General features: G+C 36.3%; 1 protein-coding gene across 3 annotated transcripts in view; it reads left to right on the top strand.

Annotated features, from left to right (window-relative positions):
* The window catches only part of NCALD (neurocalcin delta), a 65,084-nt gene that overhangs the window by 8,892 nt on the left and 37,193 nt on the right, over nt 1-18,999 (top strand). The window contains exon 2 of one of the 3 annotated variants that reach the window (XM_039328871.1): nt 11,813-11,873. The exons of 1 other annotated variant lie outside the window; for it this stretch is intronic. The gene's annotated coding sequence lies outside the window, so the exon portion shown is untranslated. Of the gene's footprint in view, nt 1-11,812; nt 11,874-16,211; nt 16,560-18,999 lie in introns of those variants that run through there. One more of the 3 variants, XM_039328870.1, reaches the window with a different exon arrangement.

Genomic DNA, 18,999 nt, shown 5'->3' with positions numbered 1-18,999 from the left:
AAATAGCATTTGTTCTTGGCTAAAGAAACATTAGTAAACTTTTAAGCATAATAGCTCTAGCAGGTGTTGAAGAATCAAGTTGCTATCTTTAAGAGTTGCCTGCTTATTTTTTTTTTTAAAGTTGGAATGTGAAAGAAAACAAAATTAACTATCATTATGTTATATAATTTAATTGGACATAGATAACAGATTAACATTTGTGTTATTAGGATTTCTTTTTTCTTTTTTTAGCTGCAAAGGTCGTGGCATGAAAAGAATTTCATAAGCTAATTTTAGCAGGATTTTGGTTCTAGTTTTTTTTTTAAAAAAAAACAACACACAATGTTTAAGACATTTCAGATGATATCAAGGAATCTTTCTTGTTCAAAAAAAGAATTTTACCAGGAAGTCTTGTCAGATAAAAAATTCAAGCAGTTCCATGCTATTGGGAAAAAAATTAATCCGTGCTGCTGACACAAGTCTCATTTATGCTATTGAATTGCACTATCCTTTTACACACTATGTTAACACTAGTAGAGTTAAAATAGCTTAATTAGAGCAATTGGTGAAGTTAAGATACTGTTTCAAGCAACTACTCCAACTTTGGGAAGTTATTAAAAATAATGTTGGCCTTGCTAATCAATTCTCGCTGATATTTGCTCTGTCGACTCTAAGTCAGATGTTTTGTTTTGAGAGAGAAGCATTTGGAATCACTTTTTCTTTATGCAACTGACTTAAGTCGTATTCAAGCAACTTTGGAATTTCTTCCAAAGCAGCTGATTCTGATTTGTCAAACTGGCTTGATTTCAATCTATAGTAACTGATCACACAAATGCATTTATTCTATTTTATTTCAGATTTTTCAAACTGACCGTTGTCTCTAAGAGATCCTTTCATTCATTGCAAAATAATCTCTTCCCTTAGGGTTGCAATTTATTTAAAAAAAGATGCATCAATAAAGCCTAGAGCAGTATTTTTCAAACTTGGTAGGTTTAAGACGTGTGGACTTCAATTCCCATAATTCTCCATGCAGGCTGAGGAATTCTGGAAATTGATACATATGTCTTGAAAGTAAGGTTATGAGTTGTTCACGAGGTTAAAGTGATGAATTGTAAATCTGAACATTTCCGGGTTTGTCACAAGTCAAGTAGTAATACATTGTTCATCCAAGGATATTAAGAGTTTTGTTAATGGGAAGAGGGAGACCAATTTGGCTCCCTCATCACCTAAGACAGAAAGCTGTTGAAGAAAGTATATTTTGCTCCTTTTGCCAGATAAATCAGTTATTGATCATAATACTAATGCTATAGCTTGGAACAACAGTACACTTTAGTTCTGTTCAGTGATCCTTACAGGTAGCCCTTGACTTACAATCATTCATTTAACGACCATTCAGAGTTACGATGGTGCTGAAGAAGTGACTCATGACCAGCCCTTGCAGTTAAGATCATCACAGAGTCTCTGATCACATGATCCAAATTCAGTTCCTTGGCAGCTGGCTTGGATTTCTGATGATTGCATCAGAATATCCCAGGATCATGTGATTGCCATTTGCAACCTTCCCAACTGTCTTTGGAGGAGCAAAGTCATTGGGAAAGCTGAATTCACTTAATGACCACATGCTTCACTTAACTGCAGTGATTTATTTAATGAGTATGGCAAAAAAAAGATTGTAAAATTAGGAACAACTCACTTAAACAATTACCTGGTTTAGCAACAGAAGTTCCAATCCCGATTGTGGTCATAAATCAAGGATTACCTGTATCAATTCTGGCCACATCTGCTAACCAAAGGAGCAAGACACACAAATGGCTAGATGGAAAATCAGTCAGAAATGCATGTTCGTCCAGTTTACTACTCATTAGGATTGTGAAGATTTTTGCAAGGATTCTTCACTTTGACACAGTTAGTGAAACATGGTCTCCTTACTTCCTAGAATGGAAAGAAGCAGCAGAATTGCTTTACTCTGTTCTCCCTCAGCAGTCTTCTACAGCATTAGGTTACCGAAAGTTCTGCTCTGCAGCTTTGGAAACTGAAGGAGGAGGTGTTCCATTACTTCAAAATGCAAAAAGTCTATTTTTAATTTTGTAAAGAGTGGAAAACGCAAAGAGGAGGCTGTTGAACAAAATTCTTAATCACCTCTTTTGAGATTCCTCTGTGCTTCTGTACAGGCATTGAACATGTGTAGAAGACTCTGTAACAGTGTTTTTCAAACTTGGCAGCTTTCAGAGGGGTGGGCTCCCAACTCCCAGAATTCCCGAGCACATCAGTGGGTAGTGAAATTGGCAAATTATGGACTTATCTAAGCTACATTTCTCCTTTTTTAATTGGAAGGGTCCATTTTAGACCATCATGTCTGATTCCCTACTCAGTCTGGAATCCAAAGTAAAGCATTCTCAGCAAAACAGAAAATTATATAGACTGGCAAACAGCAAAGAAATACTGACTTAAATTCAAAACAATAAGGCAAACTCGGCTGGTTTGAGCAAAACTTTGTAACTGCAATCGTAATTAAATTTTGGAATTCATTCCCAAAGACGTGATGGTTACCAGGTTGGCTTGCTGCAAAAAAGTGTTGGACCAATTTAAAGAGCAGTTTTTAACCCTGATGGCAGTTTGACTGCCTGAAAACCCTAGTAGGCTTCCTTGCAGAGTGATTGGATATTATGAAAACAGTTGTTGGACTACATCGGCAAGGGGTCTGATTTAGCAGAGTGTTGCTTAAATTCTTGTATCACACAGTGACCAACCCTGTATTCAGGAATTTAAAAACAAGGAAAGGAGGAGGATAGTTTTCGATTATAATTCTCCAAAAGATGGCATTTCAGATATATATGTGATTCAGAAGGTTATGTCTGGTCATTGTCTAGTAACCATTGATAAATGTCCTTCTCCATGAATTTGTCTAGTTCTAGAGTAGAGTAGAGTAGAGTAGAGTAGAGTAGAGTAGAGTAGAGTAGAGTAGAATAGAATAGAATAGAATAGAATAGAATAGAATAGAATAGAATAGAAAATAACAGAGTTGGAAGGGACTTTGGACGTCTTCTAATCCAAACCCCTGTTCAGGCAGGAAACTCTTTATCATTTTCAGACAAATGGTTGTCCAATCTCTTCTTAAAAACTTCCAGTGTTGGAGCATTCACAACTTCTGGAGACAAGAAGTCCTAGGATGTAATCCATCTGGTCCTGGTGATTTTAACTCATCTAGGATGGACAGGTGCTCACTTACCATTTTCTTGCCTATCTGAATTGGTGGGCATCACCACATTGGATGGCGGTGAATTCCTTAGTTTTATCTTGGCTTTAAGAACAAAATCTTTGTTACCTAGAAAGTTCCTATTATTACTCTAGAAACTATAAAAACGTTTGTTTGTTTCTAACTACATTGGGGAAGGAATGGAAAGGACACAATAATAGTTCTAAATTTGTAATGTAAATGAAACAATATGAAATTGTTAGAAAATTACCCTTGACAAAATCAGATAAAGTTACTTATCAAGTTTACAGGAATCATGAGTTACAACTTAATTGAAAGGAGGCAGAAAAATAAAAAGATTGGGAACAGTGTGTACTAAAACTGAAAAGCAAAGTAGCTGACAAGGTTTTATTGCCGAATTTATTATTGTCATATATTTCCAGAATTTTTAAAGTAGTTACTTTTAAGAGAGAGGCATTGATAGCAGGGACAAAATGTCATTAATATCTTTTTTTAATTGAGATGCAGGACTTTTCAAATATACTAAAAAGGTAAAGTCTACCTTACGTTGAACTCAACTCCTTGTAACTTTATGGACACATCTGTGCAGCAGTATAGAAGTGATTTGTCATTGAGTTCTTCTAAAATGCTTTTTTGACTTCAGTTTAGCTTGTAGGTATAATCTGGGATCTGTTCCATCCCCCATTTCCTGGTACCCTCCAGAGCTATTTTATTAAGTCTCTGAATATACCACTAGCAGGTTATTCTGAGTGTAGAACTAATAACAGCTCTACTTTTATATTGCCTAGCAACTAGCTGGAAGTATAGAAGTTTATACTGTAACATGCTTTGTCTGTGATTAGAGAAAAACAACCTTACACATCCTGCTTTATAATACTGTATATTATACTGAATATATCATTCATAGTTTCTGAATATGCTACTTCTGTTCTGCATCAGACCCTTCCCGCTCTCACAACACAGCTTTGAAACTGTTGAACCTGTTTTGCATGCTGAAAACCATCTGCCAGCTACCAAGTGGAGAGTTTGAAGAAACTGATCAGATAGAGAACATGATTTTGACAAGTGGACAGATAAGAAAGAAAATGAAAACACAGGCATAAGAAAACAGAATGGAAAAGTGATGAGAACTTTAAGAGATAGAAATGAAATTTTCTTTGCACTTGGGAAAGAAAATAACAGGAGCACGTGTAACACTTTATTTGCTAAAAGCTGTAGGAATAAAGATGTTGTAGAAGATCATATTTGTGCCTGGCTTTTTCCTGATGTATATGTCCTTCTGTGTCCAGTTTGTATGAAAAGAAAATACTTAAAATGTGAACTGTTATAAAGTGTATTTCTTACATGCTGAAATAAGGAATGCTGTATATGATTTCAATGTTTTTTTTGGGGGGGCACTGTGGTGTGATTAAAATATAGGACTGGGTTATGTCAGCCAGGCTTTCCAATGAACCTGTGTCCTTTCCCAAAGGTGTTTTTTTTTCCAAAAGGCAACTGGACTTTCTTAGTTTTTTTCCTTTGAATATGTTTTGCTTCTCATCCAAAAAGCCTCTTCAATTCTAACTTCAGTTCTTCAGCCAAGAAAACCTCTTTATTATTATTTTTTGTATAGATTTTATTAGTTTTTATAGGGTTAGGAATAAGGTGGGGTCAGGGTTGGGATTGGGATTTGGGTTAGGGTTAGGATTAGGGTTGGGGTTGGGGTTGGGGTTGGGGTTTTTCCAAATAACATTCTCAATATTTAGCAAACAGCATAATGTCTGGGTTCATGTGTTTAACAAACAATAATAGATAATAGTTAATTATCATAAACAATATGTTTGTTAATTGCTCAATAGCCTTCTTCTTGCTAATATATATTCAATATTACATATCACATTCCTTTCTCTCTGACTCGTTTTTCTAGCCATTGATAGAAATTATCCCATGTTCTAAAATACACTGAGTCTTCTTTCTCTTTTATCTTTAAAGTCAATCTATCCATTTCTGCACACTCTAGAATTTTTTTAATTAGTACTTCTTCAGCTGGTAAATTTTCATTTTTCCAATGTTGGGCAAATACAATTCTTGCTGCCGTTAGTATGTGTAGTATTAAATATCTGCAATCTTTCTCATAATTAGCTCCTATTATTCCTAACAAAAATAATTCTGGTTTAAAGTCTATTTGTTTTTTAGTCATTTTCTCCAAACATAAATTATTTTAACCCAAAATCTTTTTGCTTTAGGCATGTCCACCAGATATGATAATAAGTATTTGGTCTTTGTTTGCATTTTCAGCAGTTCTTTGAAGTATTTTTAAACATTTTTGCTATCTCACTGGTGTCATATGCCATCTGTAAAACATTTTATATAAGTTTTCTTTATATGCCACTGCTTTAGTTAATTTAATATTTCTTTCCCATAACTTTTGCCAATCTTCTAATTCTATATTATATTCAAAGTTCTTTGCCCATGTTATCATTGTTTCTTTTATTTATTCTTCCTCCATCTTTAAGTTTAACAGAAATCTATAGAGTTTCTTAATCAACTTTTCATCTGTTTTTAGCAGTATCTGATCAAATTCTGTCTGTTCTTTATAAAAACCCATTGTTTTAACATCTTTTTCATATCTTGTTTGAATTTGCAGATATGACTACCATGCTAGATCAATACCTTATTCTTGTAAATCTTGTCTGTCTTTCAATTTTACTTCACTGCCAAGAAACTTCTTCAGTTCTAAATGACTGGTAGGGAATTCCTTACCAGTCAGAATTAAAGATGCTTCTTAACTGTTTTCAAAGGAAAAAACCCAAGAAAATCCAGTTTCCTTTTGGAAAAAAGCACCTTTGGGACAACCATGACCTGGATGATTAAGAATCTCCATAGGACTGCATCCTTTCCATGAATTCTTTGTCTACACTTAGAAGAACAGAGATGCTATAGCTCATCCCCTGTGGTAAAAGTAAAGTTTTCCCTGTTCAGTCATGTCTGACTCCGGGACGCTTGGCTGAGGGAGTCATCGTTGGCCAAAGACATTTTCCATGGTTCATGTGGCCAGCATGGCCATATGCCAAAGGTGCACAGAATGCTATTACCTTCCCACTAAAGTGGTACCTATTAATGTACTTGCATTTGCATGCTTTCAAACTGCTAGATGGGCAGGAGCTGGGCCAGGAGTGGGAGCTCACTCCCTTGCATGGTGCTCAGGACTCGAACCTGGATTGTCAGCTTTCCAGCTGCCAAACTCAGTGTCTTTTAACTGCTGAGCCATCATAGTAGTAGTATAGAAATTTTAATGTTAAAGACAAATCAAATTAAAAGGATAGAAAAATGTATTACACATTTTTGTGCATAATATTGTGAAATACTTGTCAAACAGAACACAATAGAAGTCATATAAATATGAAACTGGAGAAACTCAAAATAACATCTACTTCAGCACCTCTAAAGACCTTATAAGGTTTTCTCGGTATCCATCGAAGTAAGGAGTTCTGAATTCCATCATGAATTAAAACAATAACTTCAATTATTATAACACTGTAAATCCAAACAGAGTAGGATGCATAATAGTTGGAAGAACAAGCTGTAATGGACAGATCAAGATAGCCGTTTTTGTAAGATCTTTGCCTATTTGGGATTAAAATACAAGGCTCATTCAAACCGGGGTGAAAAGTCAATTAGGAAAAAAATTCAGAGTATGCCTCCTGTAAAATCACCAGTGCAATTGAGAAGATCTGTGTGAATCATTGTTTCCTTTTGGATAATTGAGATGAACTGACTGTAATATCAGTGTTGATTTGAATTATTTAAATTGAGCCAATTAGATGCATCTGATTTGTATAGTTAAAATGCATATGCAATACACATCTGAATTGTTGCTTTAGTTCAACTCAGTTACTACCCAGGACACAAAAGTAAACAAGAAATTGCATTGCTTTCATAGTTTTGAAGCAATAAAAGTAGTTGGATACAATACAGTCAATGACCAGGTACTTCTCTATTTATAACCAGACGCTTAGCGAACTTTTAAAGTTATGATGGACTTTCCTGGGGTACTTACAACCAAGTCCCGAATTTCTGATGGTTGCCCTTCCCCATATTCACATGACCACAGGTTGGGTGCTCAGCAACCTTCCCATATTTGTGGCCGTTTGCAACTTCCCATAGGCGCATGATTACATTTTACAACTGTGGGGCCAAAAAGCGGCATTTGCTTCTGGTTTTCAGCAAAACTGGACCATAGTTGGTTCACTTAATGATTGTGGTGTTCGCTTTAAGGCCACAAGTATTTGCTTAACAATCATCACAAAAAGATTGTAAAATCAGGTTGGTCACGTCGATGACCTGATTTATAGCCATCACAATTTATTTGTTTGTTTGTATATTATTTTTACCAATAAGGCAGTGAACATATTCAACACACCTTCCTCCTCCCATTTCCCCACAACAACAACCCTGTGAGGTGGGATGGGCTGAAAGAGAGTGACTCGCCCAATGTCACCCAGCTGGCTTTCATAGCTAAGGCAAACATTTGTTTCTAGCTGAAAAGTGAACCTTAGGAAGCCTTGATGATAAACTTGCAATGAGATTAGATGGTTCAATACTGGGTATTTTGAGATGGTCACTTGTGCTTCATTCTCAATTGGACAATGACAGGGGCAAAGCATGTGGGTTGGAGGTGGGGGTTCATTCATTTTTGCTTATAGACCAGGGGTCTTCAAACTTGGCCCTTTTATGACTTGTGGACTTCAACTCCCAGAATTCCTCAGCCAGAAGTCCACAAGTCATAAAAGGGCCAAGTTTGAAGACCCCTGCTGTAGACATTTGCAATCTCCTTACTAGGAAACTAGTTTTGCCTAGCATTGCATAGCTAAGACAGGAATAGAATTCACAGTCTCCTGTTTTCTAGCCTCGTATCTTGACCAAACTGGCTCTCATGGCAAATCTCCATCATGATGGTAAGTCGAGGACTGCCTGTAAGATCAATGAGATATTGTTGACTCTATTATTGATACAAGGAGGTGGAAGATTTCAGTTATAACAGCAAAGTCGGGGCTCAGGTTGACTGAACAGAAGCTTACTGTGGAATAGATCATGAACTCCTGTGCAAGTTCCAAATGGAAATGGAAAAATAAACCCATCCAGTTTCCATGATATGATCTTGAGCCATTTTGAAAGAGAACATCACGATTTAGTTTTGAAGTCCAGAGTCTCATAAATTGACAACTGGAGGTACTGTGGAATGAAATGAAAGAAGTTGAATGTGGAAAATAATTGTGATACATACAATAAAAATCCTATTTCAGAAGCATACATTTTATTCCATTAATGCTACTTTAAAGCAGAGATTTATATAGCTTAAGGGATGAAGGAGAGAAAAAAATTAACAACTATGTTTTCTCTGTGAAGTTAACTGCGACTTGTTCCATTTTCAAAGAAGAATACGGAATAACTTGTGTAATTAATGTTATGCACAAAATGAAAAATGCATTTTGTTTTGATTACCAAAGAAGCCCATTGTAGTTAAGAAATTTGGTTGAACTGTTTTCTATAGATTGTGGTCCACCTGAGCTGAAAACTGGAATATCTTAGTTATTCCCAGTTTCAGCTGAGACAAAATCTGGAGGTTCCCTATGGGGTGAATGAGAATGAATTTACCATCCTTTCCTTACTTACCTCCTAGGATCCCTCCAGATTTTATGTCCTCTTTCTCTCTCCTCCTCTCTTGTGTGATCTCTGCATCAGCTTCTCCACTGATATTCCCAGCCCCTTATTGTCTTTTAGCTACTGTCACTGAATTCAAGCATTGCACATTCATTGTCTGTCTGTCATACTGTGTGTCAGTCTGTCTGTATCCTGCCTTTATTAATTTTATAAATAACCCAAGGTGGTGAACATATCCAAAACATCTTCTTGAATCAGAATAGAGCTGGAAGGGACTTTGGAGGCCTTCTATTCTAACCCCCAGTTCACACCCCTTGCTACATCTTCCTTCTCCTATTTTTCTCACAACAACAACACCGTGAGGTGAGTTAGGTTGAGAAAAAGTGATTGGCCCAAGGTCACCCAGCTGACTTTCATGGCTAAGACAGGACTAGAACTCTTGGTCTCTTGCTTTCTAGCCTGGTACTTAACTACTAGACTAAACTGGCTTGCCTGCCATTCCCTCTGATCTTCCAAACCCTTTTCCTTATCTCCTGTTTGCCACTATCAATGGCCTGGTCTTTTTACCCATTGTCTCTACCCTGGAACATCTCTGCCAAGAACAAGCATGTTTTGGTCTATACTACATCAAACACATTTGTCTTGAGTTTGCCCCCGTATAAACCATGTATATTTTGCTCGGACATGAACCATCTGAAAGTGATTATTATGTGCATAGAATGGTCTGGATGAAATGTTTTATACATCCTTATTATGGTATCTCATATCAAAAACAGTTATAATAATCCTTTGCAATATGAAAAAAAGCCTACTGTCTCCTGTTTCATCTTTTAATTAATTATTGATCTACAATAATTACGCTACCCAGAGCCACTGTGTGAATGGGTGGCTATATAAAGCTATTTAATAAATAAATATACAAAAAAGATATATGCAGGAACTATTGAAAATATATATTTAAACTATTGTCAGACAAGATTACATGATGGACTGAAAGTTATACAATAGTGTCTATGTTACAAATTTTAATTGTACTGTAAATATAAAGGAACAAGATACAAAGAATCCAGACAAAAGCAAATTCTTGTATTGAAGAAGGAAAATAAATTTATGTTACAAAGGAGAAAAGGAATACAACATTTTGTTGAATTAAATTTGCTCTTAAGTCTGGAAAAAGAATGTGAATCTAAGTATAGTTTGGGAAGGAGAATTACAATTCCAGGTTTAATTCAGATATTCTCCATTCATTACATGCTCCGCAGACATAATATGCAATGTTGAAAATGCGTTTGCAGGGTCTTTGGAGAAATGAGAACAGGGTAGAGAAGTAAAAGTAGAAGAACTACATTTTCTTTCAAACCACCTTATCTTCATGCATTCCATTGCACTGACCATGTTTGTTTATTTAGTGAAATATTTTAAAATGCATTTTCCTTAAAAATGCTCCTCCACAGAAGATTTCGCTAATTGCAAATGCAAAGGGAAATTGGTGAACTTAGACAATATTATTCTTTCATATTCAGTTGTTCAATAGGATGCCTTTTCCCATGTTAAAGTATATTATGAAACAAGTTTAATTGCTGAAACTAGATTTTTAGATTTCTACCATTTAAGTTTGGCTTTTAATCAGTATCAGTTCTAAAAGTTTGGGTTGATTTAAACAGATGCTTTTAAAATAGTATTTATACTTGAATGTTTTTTATGCCTCAGTAAATAATATATAGCATACAAAATGCCTTTATCTTGTAGTAAACCTTTAGTAACTGTATTATCAGTTTCTGTTCAGGTAGAATAGAGTTTTAAGATAACTGGATATCTCTATGGGCCCTAGAAAGTCTATCATTTATGCTCCATTATTCATTTATTGTCAGCCGTTTGAGATAGGCCAGGCCAGGAATAGGTACTGCAAAGATTACAGGAATGCCTGTAATCCCCATACTGGCTGGGAATTCTGGGAATTGAAGTCCACACATCTTTCTTTGTGTCCTTGCTAACATTCTTATAAACAAGCCTTAGAAAATAGGACTTATATAGATACTACACTTACTATTCTTCTGAAAGATCTGTCCTATATGTTTGATAATGCTAGATTCAATACTTTTCCACCTATTATCTGAAAGAGACCTTGTTCAACAGGAATATAATTTACCAGACACCATTTAAATCCTTCTTCTTTACTTTTTTTAAAAAGCATCACTGGCCATTTTCTCATCTTCTGATGTAGTGATCAAATTTATGACATTAATATTTTATTAGAATATTAGCACTATGGCGTTTAAAACCTTTAAAGCATTTGCACATCCATGCTACTTGATTTTGTTTATGTTTTGTTAACTTTTGTTTCCCCCAAAGTTCTAGCACTGTACCTCTTATCACTACCCCTTGATTTAATTATCAAGGAAGCTTTCTTTCTAATGGTTTGGCAATAGCACTTAGACTTATACTGTTCCATAGTGCTTTATAACATTCTCTGAGTGGTTTAAAAATATCAGCGTATTGCCCCCAACAGTCTGGATCCTCATTTTACCAACCTCAGAAGGATGGAAGACTGAGTCAACCTTGAGCTGGTCAGGATCGAACTCCTGGCTGTGATCAGAGTTAGCCTGCAATACTGCATTCTGACCACTGTGATACAACGGCTCCTAGTTTAGACATAGCTATAGGCTGCTTATTTTGTTCAGTGAAAATAAGTTTGTAGAATTATTCATCCTTACCACATATTCTTTAATATTCCTTACTTTCAAAGATAAATTAATTTTTGTGCCATAAAAGTAATGAAAACAAACTGGCACAATACAGAGTGTCTGTTCAGTAATACTATAGTGAGTTGAAAGTTCACTGCAGCTATTTTAAATAAAATTTTGGATTCTTTGTACAATGAAAAGGATGGATGGCGTTTTGGGATTTAAATTCATGATTCTCTGTTGACCCTTCCTTGGCTGGCTAATAGCTATAATTTCTTTCTCCTAAAAGCTGCAGGTTATTTATCCGGTGAGGGTCTCTGAAGAAGACTTCTGGCAAATTTCAAATATTAGTAAGTTTAACCCTATCTTTTTTCCTCCAAATCGGAGAAACAGAGAAAATTTTATTGTCTGTGATCCAGATGATGAAATGAGATATTTATTTAAATCTGAAATGAAAAAGTTTGAGGGGAGGAAGAACTTTTAAAAGCATTAAATATTCTATTCAAGGCAGGTCTATGAGAAAAGAATTTCAGTGCCTTTTATAGTTAGGAGGTTTAAATTCTAATTATTTCAAGCATTATGCTTCTTTCTGCCATTGGAATCAGTAGGATTCTGAGGGATTAAATTTGGATTCTGACTATTGCTTTAATGTACTTAGATGGGGGATTACCTGGATTGATCCTGAGGTTAGTCCTAAAGCCGCTTTGGTTTCTGATAGCTGGCTGAACTCTCATCTGAAGTCATCTTAAAACCTGATTTGTTGGCATCCAGTTATTAAAAGCTTATCTTAAAGAATAAAGTATATAAAGAAAATAGAGTGAAAAAGAAGAAGACAGAACAAAACAGTGTTTAAATACATTTCTAGGATTGGATGGATATTATTGACAATTAGACAACTTTGCAAGAGGTCTTCATACTGAAACTCTGAAAGCTGTTCTGTAGATGGATTGCAAATTTGATTATAAGCTGAATTTATAAAATGAAAACCTTTTATGTTGCCTGCTAATGATGAATGATTATTTTACTGATTGTTTAAAATGTTAGTAATTGGAGCCGTGGTGGGGCAGTGGTTAGAATGCAGTATTGAAGGCTATTTCACTGCTCGCTGCCAGGAGTTTGATTCTGACAGGCTCAAAGTTGATTCAACCTTCCATCCTTCCAAGGTCAGTAAAATGAGGACCCAGATTGTTGGGGGCTGACTCTGTAAACCAATTAGAGAGGACTGTAAAGCACTGTGAAGCGGTATATAAGTCTAAGTGCTATTATAGCTATTGCTATTTCTTACTACAAATGCAAATTACATAACACTTGGCCTGTTTTTCTTTAAGAGAGATTGATCCATCGATTCCCTGGTGTCTATCTGACTTTTTTTCTCTATGTATGAAAAAAGAGTTTGTCTAAATTAGACTGGGCTGATATTGCTGATTCCCTAGTACAGTGGTTCTCAACCTGTGGGTCGGGACCCCATTTGGGGTCGAACAATCATTTCACAGGGGTCGCCAAACAACGTAGTCCGCCATTTTTTTCCCCTTTTCCTTAGCTGTGCTACTCCCTTTTATTCTATTGGCTTTTGAAAGCCAATAGAATAGATTCTCTTGAATAGAGTCTAATTCTATTGGCTTTCAAAAGCCAATAGGAATTGTCCAGGCTGTCTCTGCCCTGCTGAGCCCGCCAAAAGTCCCATTCTGCAAACGGTGCTGCAAGTTGTCTGCAGCGAAGGCAAGCTGTCTGGAAGTTTCCACCCCTCCCTGCTGAGCAACTACTAGAAATGTAAATAAAAGAGTGCCAGGGGTGGGAGTGGGAGGCCGGCGGGTGCAGGGAGGGTTGCTGGCACGCGTGGGGCCCAGCGGGTGCCTTACCTCCCTTGGGCTGGGCCAGCTGGTGGCCCAGCCGGTGATTGGCCTGCGCCGTCTCTGCCGCTTGCCAGCTACGCCTTCGCCGGTGCAGGGGGCAGCACCACGCATGCGCGGCACTCCCAGGCAGGGAAAGTCCTTGACTTACGACTGGTTGGGTAGTCCTCGACTTATGACTGGTTGGGGTCGCGGCATTAAAAAGATTGAGAACCACTGCCCTAGTAACTTCTTCCAAGCACCTGAGAGGTGAGGCTTTCCTTGTACTTTGAAGGATGCTTATTTATCTATTTATTTATAGGGCTTATAGGTAACTCATATCTATTAACCTAAGATGCACCTTGAATTGTATCTGGTGTCTGGCATTCAGTGCAGCTTTTTAAAGATATTAGGTGGGTGCTTCAAAGGATACCCATTACAAACCAAAGCGCTATATTTTGGACAAACTACCACTTCTGAATGCTCTTCATGAGCAGCTTCATTTAAACCAGACATTATGAAAGTTAGACTTACCATTAAGTTTTTCCTTTTTTATTTGTGCACAAGAATAAGAAATATCTAGCTTCAATTCTGTTTGTAATAAAGTGCTATTCATCATCAGGTATACTCATGTCTGTATCTCAGAGTGCAATGAGAGCTGGGTTAGTATACGTAAAAGTTAAATATTATATGACTACAGCTACCATGGATCTTGATTTCCCTAATGAAATGGAGTATAACACATCAGAGCTTATGTGATGAAAAATTTATTACTATCTAGTAAGCAGCAAGACTTATTGTGTAAAAATTGGACAGTCTAGAATTCTTTTTAATGAATAGTAGCTGTCGGAGGCAAAAATCAGATTAAAACTGACACTGATTAAAATTCCCATATTCTTTATTTTCCCAAACTAAAGACAGTTCTTGGATGGGTTAAAACAAAACACATTAAACAAGGGATGCACTAACCACTTGAAAATAGTTATGTCATGCACAAAAATATGTTTTGCATCTCAGCATTTCTTACAAAATAGCTAAAAACATTTTTGGATAGATGATTCCTGGTTGTGTCAATTCTGAATCCTTTTTCTAAAAGATCATTGACTGTAATAGGAGCCTGTTGAAATCTTAAGGTCAGCAGGAGATTCTACCTTAAAAATGTCATCACTTCCTCATGCTTGTTTGTCATGCATATAATGGAGGAGACTGGTGGCACCCTCAAGCTCTGGAATTCATCCTTTGGAACTTGTACTCCACCCCTGTTTACTCTTTCATCTTTTTGGAAGAGCCAGCCTTTCCTCTTCATGAGACCTTTTCAATTTAAAATAGCTCATGAGGATTTATCTGTTTTTCTAAGGTTTTTAGTATTGTGGTTTCGATTTTTTAAAAATTCTGCCCCTAGGATTTAGCAGAAAAATAGGATAAAACATAGTAAAAATAATAAAGGCAGTTATTCTGCATTTCCTCCTGTAAATGCATTTACTGTGGCAAGATGGTGAAAAGAAGCAGAGAAATTCAGAACAGTGAGACAACAGTGTCTACAGAGCCGTTTTAAAATGCGTCTGGGTAATTGCTTGATATATACTCCTGTAAAAGCGTCATTCCATTTAATTCCAGATATCCAGGCTGTGTGTAGAGTAGTCTTTTTCTGTCTCTTGTTTTCAAGATACAAACACAGCTGGTCCTTTTACTTCCTGCTATGCTGGAGTAGCGGAAAGTAGCGGAAAGGGGAAAGGCAGCTAATAACTCTGCAAAGTGACTCTTATTTTTAGAACAAAAAAACCCAGGAGAAACTTGGTTTAAAATCTCTTAGCACGTACCAGGTTTCCCTCATTTTTCTTACAAAACTAAGCAAGTCTTTGGCCTCTTAAAATTCTTAACATCTGGATTGTAGCTGTAGCCTGTATTTGTGTATGTATGTGAGCATTCCTGAGAGTGGAAAAGTAATTTCAGTATAGTGAAACAGGCTTATAGCTTTCAGAAGAAAAAAGATTCATCTGAGGAAATACATTTTAGGTTGGTCAAAGTCTACCGCATACCCCACCAGAACAAAGTCAGGGACAAGTGCTCAGGGACTCCAATCCTGGAAAAACAGGTAGAAAGAAATAACGATGAGATAGGAATCTTATAAATGAAGAGTAAGCAGAGTGGAAGACCAAGAGAGTAGAATAAATCCTGCACTTTTTATCTATACAGTGATGTGTCTTGTGGTCATTAGGCGGTGAATATTGATTTTTAATTGCTTGAGATCAGAGATAACATGAAGAAATAAATGGAATCTGTAGCTAAAGCAATTATACTAAAAAAATGATCCAATCTATCTTTCCTATCCAATGGAAAGAGTTCATGTTTCATTCCATTATAATCATTGTATCACTTTCAGCTTCTAAATCAATACATCTGGTGACCTAATTTTTCAGCTTTGGTTCAACAACTCGAGGGAGGACTGTAGTTTTTCGGTCATCAAAGATTTGAAGTCAACAGTAAACTAAGATTTCCCTAAAATATCTGTTAAGTTATTAAACACTTTTCTTACAGTTAGAAAAGGGGAGCTGATCTGATCTAAGTTAGTAGAGTTGCAATAGCCCCTTTCCACTGAAACATCTAGTCTGATTGTTGATAGTTGTGATGTGAAAGTAAAATGCAAAGAGAGAGACAAGAGTGGTTCCAATCAAAAACAAGATTCAGTCCAAATATTTATCTGTTTCTTTTTAGATTTAGAAAAAGTGTCTTCTCATCCTGTGTTAGTCTCTTATTTTCCTTTAAATAGATAAAAGAGTTAAATAGCAAAATACTCCTGTGATTTATTTGTTCTCATTTTAATTTTGGCTGACAGGAAGTAGCATCTCATGGTTTTGTTAAACACGGGCTTTTCGCACACTAACCTGAGATGTTTTAACAGAAATATTTTAGGTTGAACTTTCAACCTCCTAAGAAATTGGATATTGAATTAATATGTAGCCTGCAGCTCCACACCTAGTTTTCACTTTAAATCATTACAGACATGCTGAGTTGTAGCAATTCATAGACAACTTGAAGCATATGAAGAGGAAGAAACCTCTCTTCTTAGAATCATAGAATCACAGGGCTGGAAGGAACCTTGGAGATCTTCTTGTCCAACCCTCTGCCCAAGGCAAGAGACATTCCATTCTGGACTGTCCAGTTTTCCTGAAGACATCCAGCAATGCGGCACTCCAAATCCAGGAGGTAAGCTGTTCTTATTGTCAGGAAATCTCTCCTTAATTCCAGGTTGGATCTCTCTTTAATGAGCCTCCACCCATTGCTTATTTTCCTGCCCTGAGGTGCTTTGGAGAATAAGTCAACCTTCTTGTCGCTATGACTGCCTCTCAAGTACCAGAAGACAGCTATCATGTCACCGCTAAGCCTTCTCTTCGTTAGGCTAGACATATCTAGTTTTCTTAACTGTTCATCATCTCCTAAGCATCTTTGTTGCTTTTTACACTCTTTCTAGAGTCTCAAAATCTTTTTTGCGGTAACCAGAATTGGACACAGTATTCCATATGGCCTTGCTAGTGCAGTGTAGAGTATCACTATCACTTTTTGTGATTTTGATGCTATCCCTCTGTTGATGCAACCCCAAGATTTAAGTGATTATCCACTAGGATACCAAGAGCCCTCTCACAGTTACTATTATTGAGCCAGGTACTGCCCATTCTGTAGTTATGCATTTGAACATCAGAACTGCAGGATTAGCAATCTTATCCACTGGGGACTATAGAAGCTTGTGCAAGGCACAGTGATATCACACACATCCTGACATCATCATGCCAGTTTGGTGTAGGGGTGAGGGTGCTGTGAGTTCTAGTCCCAATTTAGGCATGAAAGTTGGCTAGATGACTTTGGGCCAGTCACTCTCTCTCAGCCCAATTCACCTCACAAGGTTGTTGTGGGGAAATTAGGAAAAAGGAATACTGGGAATGTTTGCCATCTTGAGTTACTTATAACTAATAAAAGTGGGGATAAATCACATGCCAACCATAAATGCTATGAATTTGCCATGATTAATATAAATTGCATACTTTATATTCATAATGACACAGTAGCCTATGCGGCATCACTTTTCCCCCTCTATAGACACCTATGGGAATATTTGGGAATTAAGCATGAAGGTACATTGTGAAACTTGGATGATGAAAAAAGGTAAATGGAAAAAAATAAGCTGAGGGAAGATATGGTAAATAAGCATAATGAAAGAGATGAGGAGAGCATGTAAATTCCTTTTTTAAAGTCAGCAATGTGTTAACTTACTATAACATGCAGAAATTCCTGTTGGCCAAATTGGCTGCATTGGCTTAAAGGTGGATTGGTTTATTGGTTAATAGTTGGCTTGTCAGGAATTTAAGACAATATGATCTTTATTTCTATCATTGCTTTTTCTACCACTCAATGTTTTAAAATGTTTTCATCCTAGCTGTATTAATAAATTATCCACCTTACATTTTTGTTGTTATTTAAACATTATCTACTGCCATGCAAAAGAAATTGTTAAAAAGAAAAGATATATGTAAAATATTGTGTGCTATTTTTTTTTACAGTAGGGTGTAGGTGGGAACAAGAGAATGAGATATTTACCTTGAATCGTAACAGCAATTATTCCTTATTGCTTAGGCTACTTTGTGGTTGCCATGACTACAACCTTCACCATATTGTGCTTTTTTATAGACATTAATAAGAGTAAAAGAGCAGATGTATAATTATGTTATCCTTACTCAGTCCATTAGATATACAGATGGCATTATAAAATAGTTTCATTTGAAAGTATTTAATACTTACTTGTTTACTAATTTCTATATTAGCAGATGATTAATTCAGAGCCACAGATTCTTATGGAAACATTTCAGAACGGCCTCAAGGGGCTCAAAAAATATGCATCTACTTAATACCTGGCCTGAAAAAAAAATGAAAAGACAAATATTCCTCCAAGAAATGGAGATTGGGATCTTTTATTTTGAATTTAAAAACAAAGGCAAGTACTCCACTTGCATCAGAGGCAGGGTCACATAAAAGGGGTGGGGCTTCAGTTATATAGTTGAGACTGCCATCTTGCCTTTTATTACTTTCCCATCAATGCTCCTAATTTGGGCCATTATTGATAGAATTCTTGGAGGAATTCCTGGAGTTAAAGCCCACAGGTCATAAAGATGCCATAGTTGCCAACCTGTGTTATAAGAAGGAAGGAAAAGAAGACACAAACAGACTTGAAAAATTTGCTCATCGTAATGATATGTGCGAATGACCCTGGGAGACAGGAGGAAAAGCCACAGTCTAAAAATAGTTAGATAAGAGATAGTTGAGTTTGCAGAAGAAATGGGGCATGGTAAACACCTCACAAGGGAAGCTCTCTAGTTTCTTGGACTGTAAAGGTGAGCGTTAAGAAATGTACTTTGAGTCTTGCAAAGTTAATATCAGCCTTGTGAGGTAGTCCAGATAAGAAATATGTCAAGAAGTACCAGCTCTATTTTTATATTATATTAATATAATTGTTCAAATCTTTCAATGTAATTTTAAAAAATGTATTCTGCTATGTGGAAAATAGGAGGAGGAAAGAGTATTATGTATATTCGTTGAGTTACTTATACAGTAATAAAGGAGGGATAATCTAATAAATAATCTCTATTACTAATAT

This window comes from Crotalus tigris, unplaced genomic scaffold, assembly GCF_016545835.1.
Source record: "Crotalus tigris isolate CLP2741 ecotype Arizona unplaced genomic scaffold, ASM1654583v1 scf7180000024384.25900115:4084858, whole genome shotgun sequence".
NCBI classification, from domain to species: Eukaryota; Metazoa; Chordata; class Lepidosauria; order Squamata; family Viperidae; genus Crotalus; species Crotalus tigris.
This window is presented reverse-complemented; position numbering and strand designations above follow the sequence as displayed.